The sequence below is a fragment of the Sus scrofa genome, chromosome 5 (genome assembly GCF_000003025.6).
Source record: "Sus scrofa isolate TJ Tabasco breed Duroc chromosome 5, Sscrofa11.1, whole genome shotgun sequence".
Lineage (NCBI taxonomy): Eukaryota > Metazoa > Chordata > Mammalia > Artiodactyla > Suidae > Sus > Sus scrofa.
Genome location: NC_010447.5, coordinates 72,238,950 through 72,252,324, shown reverse-complemented (window position 1 = coordinate 72,252,324; position 13,375 = coordinate 72,238,950). Strand labels below are relative to the sequence as shown.

At 35.5% G+C, this 13,375-nt stretch overlaps 1 protein-coding gene across 6 annotated transcripts in view; it reads right to left on the bottom strand.

The window, feature by feature from the left end:
• The window catches only part of CNTN1 (contactin 1), a 326,959-nt gene that overhangs the window by 243,130 nt on the left and 70,454 nt on the right, over positions 1 to 13,375 (bottom strand). For 5 of the 6 annotated variants that reach the window (XM_013997945.2, XM_003355617.5, XM_013997946.2 and 2 more), the window contains exon 2: positions 4,859 to 4,904. The exons of the other annotated variant lie outside the window; for it this stretch is intronic. The gene's annotated coding sequence lies outside the window, so the exon portion shown is untranslated. The remainder of the gene's footprint in view (positions 1 to 4,858; positions 4,905 to 13,375) is intronic. 6 annotated transcript variants of the gene reach the window in all.

Sequence of the window (13,375 nt, the reverse complement as noted above, 5' to 3'; positions counted from 1 at the left end):
GAAAAGAGATTTTCTTGGAAAGATCTGTGCGTGAGTCTCTTACCTAATGGACTGAATCCTTGTGACATCCGTGGAAAACCCACAGGGAGATAAGATGTGAGGTCTCAACCTGCCATTGTTGGCTTTGAAATTTTTAAAAAAGGACCCAATGCTAAGGCATGTGGTAGCATCTGAAAACTGGGAGGAACCCTCAACTTAGAGCCAACAACAAAACAAAGAGCTCAGTCCTACAACCACAATAGCCCAAATGCACAAGAAACTCATTTGATTTTCCCCTAGAGCCTCCAGAATGAATTCTATCTCGCCTATACATTGATTTTAATCTGGTGACACTTGTACTACCTGTGTTGTTTTATGACACTAAGTGTGTGGTCATTTGTTAGGGCGGCAATAGAAAAGTCATTTTACTTTTGATTTTAGAATTTTAAACATACTTCTTTTCCAAATCTGATCATTCCAATACAGCAGGTCTTTGTAAGTCTTTATTTTCTGTCATGTTTTTCTTCAGCCTTCTTTCAAGTATATTTTATTCTTATACTTTTGTACTTTTTAAACTGGTAACTAGTTATTTTAGATATTTTTCTTGGAAACAGTGAAATTGGATTCACACTGCAAATTATTTATTTTGCTTTTACTCACTAACTGTGAATCAGGTACAACTCTAAATTATTGGATGGAGTTTGCTGGGTCACAAGGGTAAATTCTACCACCAAACATCAGTGAAAACTGCCCAACTGTTCTGAGTTCTAAAGGTAGATCTGTGTCCCTCTGCCCAGTGCATGTTTCTTTGATGCACCTTCTTGGTGGTAGGTTTATTTTTTATAGACCCTTATTCTTAGTGTGTTGTCCTTAAGGATCCTGGTTCTCCTGAGAGAGACACTTCTGACAGAATCCAACTACTATTAGCCCTTTGCTTCATCTTCTGTCCCAGCTTTGCCCTTACCTGACCCTTGAGTTGAGTTTCTGTTTTCACTTTGATTTTATCCTCTCTGGATTCTTACCTTTCTTAGATTTTTTTACCATCTCAGAAAAGAATTTTAAAAGACATATTTTATCATCATATTTTTTTTAGAGTTTTTCATTTAACAGCTGCCAGAAAAGAAACACTCCATAATTTTTAACTCTACTCAAATTTATTTTTTGAAAAAGTAATGCATTTTGTTGCCAGTACAAGGGATTTATTAACTTAAGAAATACTGTTACCAAAGTGACATTTTCCCCAGTCGACTCCTTAATACATTTAACAAGTCCAATTCCTAATAGAACTAATGTCAAGGAAAATAAGTAGACCACAGACAATATGTTTCACATTTTAAACCCGTACTTTCTAAATATATACATATATATATTTGTTTAATTTTTTTGTCTTTTGTCTTTTTTAGGGCTGCAACTGCAGCATATGGAGGTTCCCAGGCTAGGGGTCTAATCGGAGCTGTAGCCCCTGGCCTACGCCACAGCCACAGCAACGTGGGATCCGAGCTGCATCTGCAACCTACACCACAGCTCATGGCGACGCTGGATCCTTAACCCACTGAGGGAGGCCAGGGATTGAACCCACAACCTCATGGTTCCTAGTTGGATTCGTCTGCTGTGCCACAACGGGAACTCCCTAAAAATATATTGATAGCACTATATAAAGACTCTCTTTCAGACTTTGAATGTAAGAAAAAAATAGTCTGAGAATCAAATTCTGTGGAATTCAAATTCTTTGTACTCATTTTATATATTATCAGTAGTGTACTGTTTTTACATTAAAAAAAAAACTAAGCTCAAATCTATATTTAGAAAGTATATTTACTCCTGGTTTATAAAGATACACTTCCTTGATCATATTTACTAGCAGTCTTGATCCACTCAAAAGGAATCCAAGCCTGTCCTTCCATAGCAAGAGATTACATTAGGCTATAATCATTTGTCTACGTATTTTTAAAAAAAAAAAACTAGACTGAAGGCATCTTGAAAAGAGAAACCCTATCTACTAAAAGCATTGTAGTAGGCCAGAATTCAGCACTGAATTTAGGTATTGAATACATATTTGATGAATTTAATCTATGAGTGAGTATGTTTAGTAAAATATAAGTTTATAATTCTGCATATATATATAACCTTTTAACTAACATTAAGAAAAATTGTTTTAGTATATAGTATTGTGGGAGTCCCCATTGTGGCTCAGCAGGTTACAAACCCGACTAGTATCCATGAGGATGGGTGTTCAATCCCTGGCCTTGGTCCAGCATTGCCCTGAGCTGTGGTATATATAGGTTGTAGACAGGGCTCGGATCACAGCATTGCTGCAGTTGTGGCATAGGCCGGCAGCTGCAGCTCTAAGTCAATCCCTAGCCTAAGAACTTCCATATGCCACGTGGTGCGGCTGTAAAAAGCAAAAAACAAACAAGCAAACAAATCTAAAAACAGTATTGCAGGCCAGCATTAGTGAAAGACATCTCTCCAAATGATGAAACTTGTACACTATGCAGCATTCCCCTTCTTTCTTTCTCTTCCTTTTTACCACCTCATTCACACATTTCATTGCACAGTGCATGAATGAGGGTTTAGATTCTGAAATAAAAGTAATTTTATTTTACCTGAAGCGTTGTTTAAAAGATAATCATTCCCAATGGAAGAAAATACTTACATGCTTAAAGCATTTAAATAAAAGGTTTCCAGAGCTGATTTTTAAGTAATTTGCATTACTTACTTTAAAAAAACTTTACATTACCAAACAAACAAATCCCAAACAAAAGTTTTGAGAATTTGGAGTCATGCATAGAAGGAGTACAAGTTTCATCTTCTCATATATATTTTCCAAATTTATACAGCTATATTTTATTTTTAAAATGTTCGACTAAAAATGATATTTAAATATCAGCCCCATGTGCTTCTATTTTTATACTAATCTTTCCATAGTAATCACTCCTTCTAAAGTAATAAATACATTTAATGGAATTAGGATACCATCTTCACATTTTTCTTAATTTAACTTCCTATGTCCTTTAAGATATGTAAATGTGGGCCCCCTTTGATATTTCAGATGCAAAATAGAGAAAGCAAACTCATTCTGTTCTCCAAAAAAAAGTTTATATTCCCTTTCTGTAAGTTTTGAAAATTTTCCCTTTTTGCTGTGAGAATAAACTTAAAACCCTCTCTGCTCTTTCTTTCTTCCTTTTATCTACTCTGTCATAAAGAACTGTCATATCTATTTGCTTTTGTTATAGGCTTCAAGTCCCCTTCAAGGAGATTAAACCCAAAGCCTCTGGCCCTGTCTCATTCCCCCACCTTGAACAACCTGGTAAGGAAGGAATACTGCCCATTCCCCACCCCGCCTCTGTATAACCTGTTCCCATGCAAATAAGGTATCCTGACCAAGACCAATCAGAAGATCAAACTGGGTCTCCACTCAGGTCTGCATTGTGGGGTAAGAAGACTACTGCAGAGTGAGTTGGGCCCTCTTTTTAATCTGCGTGAATGTGAGTCTTCTTTCTCTCTCTCTGAAAATGTACTTTTGATTTAATAAATTTGTAAAATGTCTGCCATTCCAATGCTTTAATATGGCGAGACAGGGACAGAGAGAACTGCGATTCCATCACTTTCATGCCTTCTAGCAGTAACATGCCTCTCTATTTCCATGGCCCCTATTAGAATAGGACATCATTTCTTGCCTTGACAAGAATAGATAATGTTCAAAGATCCCTTCTAATTCTGGTATTTTATTGTCTTTTTTTTTTTTTGGCTGCACCCACAGCATATGGACCCTCTCAGGCCAGGGATCAAACCTGAGCCATAGCTGTAACCTATGCCACAGCTGCAGCAACACCAGATCCTTAACCTACTGCTTTAAAAACACTTTACATTAACCTACTACACTGGGGTGGGGGTTGAACACATTGTGGATTCTTATACTCATTTCCAACAGTAATAATACAATCTAATAGTTTTCAGTGAGAGGATATCGGAGATGAAACTGGAACAATAACTTAGTATTAGCCACTAAAATACGTCCATAATCTTTACCTGTTCTGGCTACTTTTATTTTATTTTCCTCAAATGCTCTTCATTCCAACCATTCACCCTAGCACATATCTATAGCATATCTCACATTTTCTTCATTATTCATATCACAACACATTCCCTTCTCATTGTCTTCTCAGAAAATTCTCAAACTTTGGTTAACTCTTATCTTTTCCAGGTAGCTTACACAGTGATAGGAAACCCAAACTTAAGTGTTAGTTAGGCCTCAGCTGGTTACCAGCTATATAATTTTAACCAGCCTCAGGTTTCTCAATGTAAAAAGAGATTAACAATAGTAACAAGGATATTATTTTTGCTTCATGAAATTGTAAGGATTGTACGCAATAAAGTATATAATGTGTTTAGTAGACTGCCTGTGTTATAATATTAAGTAAATAGTATTATTATTGCTATTATATTATTATTGATTCCATTCCATGACATGTCTCATTACTCCATCCCATATTTGATAACTCATTCCAACCTCTCTTAACTCAGCAATATTGAGCACTACACTATTCAATATTAATTGTCCTTTAATTGCTTCATGTATTACTCAGCGATTTACTTGTATGGGTATTTTCCAAGAGGGCACTGAGAGAAGAACATTTAATAGGGAGTCATCAAACAAGTTACCATATGCTTTGATATTTTTTAAATTGATAAATTTACAAAAAGATAAAACACAGCAAATAATCATTGAGTGTTTATAATGAATTGGAAATTTTCTCAATTTTTAGTAACTATAAAAGTTTGAATATTCTATTACATACAATTTTGCCATATATTTTTATTCTTTAAAACTAAAATACACACATATAAACACACATACCCCAAGTAAACAGCTTACCTTAAGACTTCTGAATTTAACTTCAGAAACCATCCAAAGCAGATATCTACAAATTGATAATTATGAAATTTCAGTCAGTTAGCTTGAAGATAAAGATGCTTTTACTTTTAGCAATGCTCTTTAATATTTTCGACAAAAATTAATAGCATTTTCTTCCTCTAGAAGTTTTTATTTGTTGCCTGACTACTAACAATTTGGACTATTCATAAAATATGTTTTAAAAATTAGTAAACACTTTTAAGCTGAAAGAATTTCACTTTTATATTGTTTGCAAAACCTATTGATGGGTTATATCCCAAGTACCGTTTTATTTAGCAGCATTGAATTACATTAAAATGGACATTTTTAATAAAACTATCATGAGGACACAGCTGAATTTGACCCATTTTATGATACCAAACACTAGGGAGCATCTGTCTATATCACATAACCATACATATACCATATGTATATGTGTCTATATGTATATCCCCTATGTGTGCATACATATTGATTGATAGATAAAATGGTAATACACACACACACAAATACACACACATACATAAATTTAAGGGAAAAAACACAGGTAGACCTAAATCATTTGACAGAGGAAACCAAGCATTTGAGTGCAATCAAATGGATCAAATGCAATATAGCCTAAGTGTTAGGATAAACTGCTATCTGGTGATATTAACAATAACAGCAACAAAATTTACATTTTGAGTTTTGTCCTTTATGGAACACTTTTTCACATTCTCATTCAGGTCTTCAGCGACCTGCATGATCACAAGTGTGCTCCTTCCCCAATACTATTAAGGTAAGCTTGATTTGAATGAATACAGAGTTAGTTACATAGGAAGCTTGTTCCCTCAAATGCACATTCTGAGAAATGTAAGAAAAACCTACAGATTTCAAAACCAATCTTACAGATACCATAGATGAAACCATTGTGGGGAGGGAAGAATTGAGAGGGTGGAAATAACACATAGACACTACTGTATAAAATAGATGAATGACAACAACCTGCTACATAGCACAGGAAAATCTACTCAATAGTTTGTAATAACATATATGGGGGAAAAAACAATGGATATCTTTATATGTATGACTGATTCCCTTTGCTGTACACCTGAAACCAATACAACACTGTAAATCTGGAGTTCCCACCATGGATCAGCAGAAATGAATCTGACTAGCATCAATGAGGATAGAGGTTTGATCCCTGGCCTCACTCAGTGGGTTAAGGATCCTGCGTTGCCATGAAATGTGCTGTAGGTTGCAGACTCAGCTTGGATCTGGTGTTGTTGTGGCTGTGGTGTAGGCCAGCAGCTATAGCTCTGTTTTGACCCCTAGCCTGGGAACCTCCATATGCCTTGGGTATGGCCCTTAAAAAAAAGACCAAAAAAAAAAACAAAAAAAACAAACAACAACAACAACAAAAAAAACCATTGTAAACCAACTATAATCCAATAAAGTAAAATAAAATACATACTATGTCATTTTCCCTCATTAATACAAAATCTTTCTTTTCATATGGCTGAAGCTCTTCCTTTTGATCTGATCTCAATCACCTCTTCCTCAGAATGATGCATATACTAATCAACTAATGATTCAATACCTAGCTATAGGTATATTAAACGTTATGAAGAAGACTCATACAGTACCTTGAATGTAATGGGGATCTTGATTTAGTCAGGAGGGATTAGGGGAGACATCCATGAGGAATAAAATTTAAACTGAGAGTTATCAGGCAAAGATAGAACAGGAACAGGAAATAGGGGCTATTTTTGAAGGACAAGCAGGTGCAAAGTGCTGAGGCAAGAAAGAATGCAGCACCTTGGAGGAAGGAAGGTCATAAGGCTAAAACACAGAGTGGAGAATAGACCTTTGCCAACAGCCATCAAGAAAATGGGGACTTGGTCCTACACTCATAAGAAATTAAATTCTGCCAACACCAGTGAGCTTGGAAGAAGACCTCAAGCCATTCAGAAGAGCCCTCAGCCCTGACCTACAGCTTAATTACAGCCTGTTGAGACCCTGAGCAGAAAACCCAGCTGAACTCCACCCAGACTTCTCTTCTACGAAACTTTGGAATACAAAATGAGCGTTGTTTTAAGCCACAAAATTGTGGTGATTTGTTATACAGCCGTAGAAAATTAATGCCCATGATTAAACCTAGGGAGCCAGTTAACATAGCCTGTATTGTTAAAGACTTAACTGTATTGAATAAGGTAGCAGAGTCAGAAACGTGAGACGAGAGGCTGATGAAAACAAGCCCAGGAGAATGCAGACTTTTGAAGAATGAACAGAGGAAAATGAACCAGCAGTGAAACTGAGGAGAAACAAAGAAATGCAGGAAAATCCAAGAGAGTATGGCATTACAGAACACAAGAGGAAGAAGGATCTGTACAAGGGGGTTGGGGTTGGGTGGGGGTTGCTGACTGGTCAAGACAGTGGAGGCTGCAGAGGGCAAGTCAGATAAGGATGGAAGCATGTTCTCTGGATTCAGTAAGATAAAGGAAGCTGTTATAGGCTTTCCTCTGAGTGGAGTTGGCATTTAGAATCCCCTTTTTTGATTAAGAGGGAAAGCCATGTGCTGGGCTGGAGAGAAAATCTTTTCTAGACATACTTTGACTACTCAATATTTTCATACAGGAAAATTATAGACCTCTTCCTCAAGAATTGGACACACTTTGTTTTTTACAGCAAATTTAAAAAGTAAATCAATTGAAATATTGTTTTGTCACAAAATATAACTTCCAGGATTAACAATTTCTTAAGTAACAAGGCAAAATAGCATTTGATTCGTACTCTAAAGAAAATTTAATCTCTCAAGATGAATAATAGTAGAAGGAAGAGAAGAGTGGAGACCATGATTTCCAAATATCAGTTACTTTGATCATTTAATGTTGCTGCTCTAAGGGAAAACTGTGCTTTTCCCCCTAAGAGAATATGAAATCAGATGCAGAAACCAAAATATGTGCAGACAATAAATAAATCAATAAGTATCCACTTTGTAATAGAGTACAATTGAGAAGACACAGAGATAATTACATTTATAGTCTTTTATGCCGCTTTATTCTCCTAATGATGTTGCTTTTGGGTACTCTTGTTCCAGAACTTCACTTTGGTGACTCATTTTATGGAAAGCACAAATAACAATGGCCAATTCTCCCCTTATCCCACATAAGATAGTAAAATAACAAAATTCATACTGCCCTTAAGTTGTTCCTAATACACGGGGGAAAGATTTGTCTCCAACGGAACCCTTAGGAAAGGAGAGGAAAGTTTACCCCAGGATCTCTGGCATACACTCTGCATAGGAGCGGAACCATATTCAATGGTCCAACCTGAATTGAGTTTTAAATTTTCAGTTTTGAATGATCAAGACAGATACCCAATGAGATAGAAACCCAAGTGTGAGAGTGCAGTGTTAGCGTGTCTTCTGGTAGCTTACACAAAACCTCTCCACATCTGAATTTGTCCTTTGTCTCATCTGAGACCTTTTGTCCCAGACATGTGGGTTCATCTGTTTCTGGCACTTTACCCATCTATTCAAAGACAGCCTAAGAGACCTAATCCAGTCATTGCTTATATCCCAAGATTATCATTCCTTTTACAGGTCACTTCATTTCAAGATCTTGAGTTTGTTTTGCATCCAATTTATTTTCAGATATTTGACTTCCCCTTTTAGCTGCTTATGGATGAGATAGATCTCTGCTAATAGAAGCAACCTTGCTAGTAAGCATGTGATTGCTGTCTAGTGTAAGACAAAGCCCGATTCATAAATGAGTCATCCATTTTCATAAAAAAAAGAGACGTCTATCATCCTTGCATAAGATTCTTTAAAAAATAAAGTGTAGACCTTCAGTGTGATCAGACATTCCAGGAAACACATCACATCTTCTTGCTCAATGAGCCCTGAACCTCTAACCAAAACAAAAGTCTTGACTAGAGTACCTTGACTTTTCCTTAAAGTCCTTCTCTGTTTTAATTTGTGGAATTTTGAGATGAACCTTAAAGTGAGTCTTGACTTTTTTTCAAAAAAGACACTCTATAAAAATAGGAAAAAAGGACAAAAATGAGAAAAAAAATTCAAATTTTATTTTATACGTTGGATATCCTAGAGTCATACCGGAGTTTTCCATAGTATTGACAATGAAATAAATTCTTGGTTAAATGTTTCAGATCTTTCATCTCAAACATTATAAATCCCTAATGGCTTTAAACTTCAAAGCGCAATCATTCAAATGATTCTTTTCCCTTTTTCCAGCTGGGATGTGCACCCCAGTATATCTATCATCTTTCTCGTATGACTTTCTTACACAGAGATAGGAAGCTTCTAACAGTCATCTTGTCCAATCCTAACTTCTTATATTTTCCCAAACTATAGTTTTGTCTTAGGCTGTACTCATTGTGTCTAAGTACTCTCCATTGATTTCCAATTACTTGAAGTTCTGGTATCGTTGAATAAACTGATTGTTTTGGTGAGCAGTACCACCACAGAGTGCAGAACATCTCTTTCATATCCCTGTATTGATGAGCTATTGTCCCCAAAGTAGATAGCTTTTAAGCTTTGTAGGACCACAGTCTAGAATACAATTCAAAATATGGACTACACTATGGTCCAAAGCCTTTTCAGGAGAAATATACATGGTCCAAAAGATTTTAGGAACTCAGACTAAATTCTACCCTCGAACACCTTATATTTGCTCCAAGAACTACTGACTTTAAGGGAGATCTATATCTCTAGCTAAGATGAGTCCTCATAACAATGGCAGAAGCGGGAACCAGAACTAAATTGCTTTGAACTATGTTTGTCCATGAAAATATTTCATCATCCAGCCAGTGTGCATCCTGTTTTACTTTGTACTTATATTTTGATGTCAATGGAAATCCTACTTTTGTGATCAACTTCTTTGTTTAAAAAGATATTTCATTTCTGCTACCAACTTTGAGGATTTTCTGTGTTGGATCCTAAAGTATTTAACTGCCTCACAGTTAGAAATAGGAAAACAACTTTCATGACTTAACTCTAAAATACCTTACAAAGAATGCCTTAAGTGGCAGCAAACTTCTTGAATGATGTACTTTTAATTAAGGTCCAGTCCCTGGCCGTTGATGTTTAGGACATTGGAAAGCTTGCTAAAATCAGTCTCGGAGTTCCCAATGTGGTTCAGTGGTTAAGGAACCTGACTAGTACCCATGAGGATGTGGGTTTGATCCCTGGACTCACTCAGTGGGTTAAGGATCCAGTGTTGCTGTGAACTATGGTGTAGGTCGCAAAAGTGGCTCAGATCCTGTGTTGCTATGGCTGTGGCTGTGGCCAATGGCTACAGCTGCGGCCAATGGCTACAGCTGCAATTGGACCCCTAGCCTCTGAACCTCCATATGCCAAGAGCGTGGCCCTAAAAAGGCTAAAAAAAAAAAAAAAAAAATCAGTCTCTGAAGGCTTGCTCTATATTTCCTTTCTCCACAACTAATTATACTTTTAGATGTTTCTACACATCCAAATGACACCAAATAAGTAGCTTCTAAATTATAAATTTCCTTGTAGAATTCTTTTAAATGGCAGGTGAAAAAAGGTAAGGAGTGTTAAATTCTTATTCATTTTTAAAAATGAAAAGTAACACAGAGAAGGAACTGTTAAATAATTCAAAACAAACAGATGGGGAACTGAGTACTAAGTAGACTTTTTGCAGGATACGTTGAATTAATTTGACATATTTTACTTAATGAACTTAATCTTTATAATAAAAATAATAGCTGCTTTTGAGAAACTATTATTTATTAAGCTTTTAACATATCTTATTAGTTTTTTAAATCTTGTGAAATAGAAATTGTATTTCCATGTGAAGGTATAGTTTCAACTATTTGCTTTAATCAATAAAATAGGTACTCAAGAATTACCTGAATGTCAATCAAAAATAGTTTCTAACAGGGAAGTAATCCTATCACTATGTCATCAAATACATGGCTCTTTTGACTATTAAATGGACATTTCCCCACTACCACTGTTTAATGTTAAAAGAAAGGAAAAGATAAGTTGTTGAAAAGCTTATATTTTCTAGGTAGTGACAACAAAAATCCCGTGAAAAGAAACATGCTGTACTACCTTAGGGATTTTTTGTTTGTATTTCTTGTTTGTATTTTTTCATTTTTGGAAAAAATCTAAGGAACTGTACGTGTTTAAAACAGCATACTGAAACAAGCCTTCTATTGTTGATCCATAAAAGATATTTTGGAAGGAAAAATAAGACTCATTATACTCCAGATTAATATAGTCTTTGTTTTTTCACATTAATATAATCTTTAATACAATCTTTGTATGTAAAATTGAGCAAAAAGGAAGTCCAGCAAATTAATATTTTTAAAGTGATCAAAAAGGCAGGGATCAGCAAATTTTTAGGCAAAGAGCATTTAGTAAACATTTTATGCCTAGTGGACCAACAGGTCTCTATGACAACTACTCAACTCTACCATAGTGATGGGCAAGTGATCCCACTGCCTGGGACCTACGTTAGCCCAAGGAAGTCTTGTGGAAGATAGACACTGTTCTAGGATCTCAGGGACCCTGCGGGGCAGACCCTACCCTCACTCTTTCCTGTCTAGATTTGCAGACCCTGCACATGGTCTTTATTGTGCTGGGAAAGGGGTGTTTTCATGTAAGCTTAACCTGCTTCATGGTCTATAAGCTGTAACTCTAGAAAATATATACATATATATGTGTGGCTCTGTCCCAATAAAACTTTATTTATAAAAACAATGCATGTGCTAGATAAGACTCATGCCCTATAGTTTGCTGACCCTGAAATAAGAGAATAATAAAATATAATCATAACGTGGAAATGACGAAGCCAAGACACTTTTTTGTAATGTGTTAATGCCTTCTCATCATTTTGTCCAAATAACTAGTAGAAACATTCAAGTATAAACATTAGGTTCTGGGGCTACATCTTTAGTTCCTGGAAAAATAAGATAACTGCTCCTCTAATTCTTCTAAATGTCCTCAAATGAAATTCAAGACAAAAATTTTAATGATTCATAGTGAACTGAACTGTTAAAACCAACAGTATTTTCATATCTTCTTTCATGTAAAGAATTCTACAATCTGGCATCTTATGATGATTTGTAATACTGGAGCAGTAAACTGAGAACATCTGCAGGTAAACTTGAAGTTACTAGTTATACACATATTTTTTTTCCCTTATTTACCCTTGCTAAAAACTCTCTAAAAGAGATAGTAGTATTAGTCACGTTTTATAAGCCAGGAATCTTAAGTTTAAAGTGTAGTACAAGTGTTGCATAGCTGTAGGACCAGGATTTGAATAATGCAAACGCACCCAAAAATGTGTCAATGAGACTCAGAGATCTCAAGAATGTCCCCTACTTTAGAGAGTTCCAGGAAGAAAAGAACTGTGCAGAAATCACTCCATCTGGAAATCCAAGAGTAACTAGTTGAATCCTGCAAAGTCAGTCTCAATCCAATTGTAAAGCAAGGGGCCAGAACAGGGTAGGGAATAAAGATGTTGAAATAAAATGTGTAGACCATTGTTTTTAAAATGAAAACTTAAGAGGAGGCAGAAAAGGAGAAAAGTTAAAGATTTGTTTTGCTTTGTTCCATGTTTGTTTTTATGAAAGGAAGCTGACTGGACATTTTTCAAGTAAAAATGTATCTGAAGGAAAGCACCAATTTAAGATAAAAAAACTGGAGATGAATAAATGACATTACTATATTTCACAGAAGACTCAGGGACCCCAAGTCACAAATCAGTAGAGGCTGCAAGTGATATCTTGTCTTGGCCCTGTCTTTTTTAAAAAGCAGCTTTATTTAGGTATAATTTGCATACTGTAAAATTTACCCATATTAAGTGCCCAATTTAAGAATTCTAGTATACTTATAAGGGCTTGCTTTTATCTTAAGTATCCAATATTGGATGTAGCCATAAGAACTCTCGGTCTTATTTGTCTTAAAATATTGTAGAACCTCACAACTTAATCATAATAGAAATATAAAACAAAAGAATAACAGAGAAATGTCCGTGCTACAAAGCCCAACGACATTACAGATCATCATGCAGAATAAGGCAAATGCCCTAAATATTTGCATTTGTAGCTTTCACAATAGATAAGCTATGCTGTATGACCTAAACTTTTGTTTTACACCATTAATATCTATCTAGATCTATAAATGACTAAAATAATTATACAGTAAGGTACTACTTACAGTACATTTTTGCCTTATATTGATCTCTAAGATTTGTTTTTGTTTGCTGGTTTGCTTTCAGCCATACTTCCCAGGGCAATTTTGTATCATTTCAAGTTGTCATTGTGATAATTCTTTGTGAACTGAGGTTGTTGATTCCGACAAATAACAAAACATCACGTAACTCTCTTCTCTGTAGTCTTTTGTGAAAGTCATGGATGTAGATATTTGCATACTTCTATTTCTAAATAATGATTTCTAGACTTACAACTCATTGCTTTACCTGGAATTGGGAAGAAAGGCTCTTCAAATGAGGTTAAAAAGTAAACAGT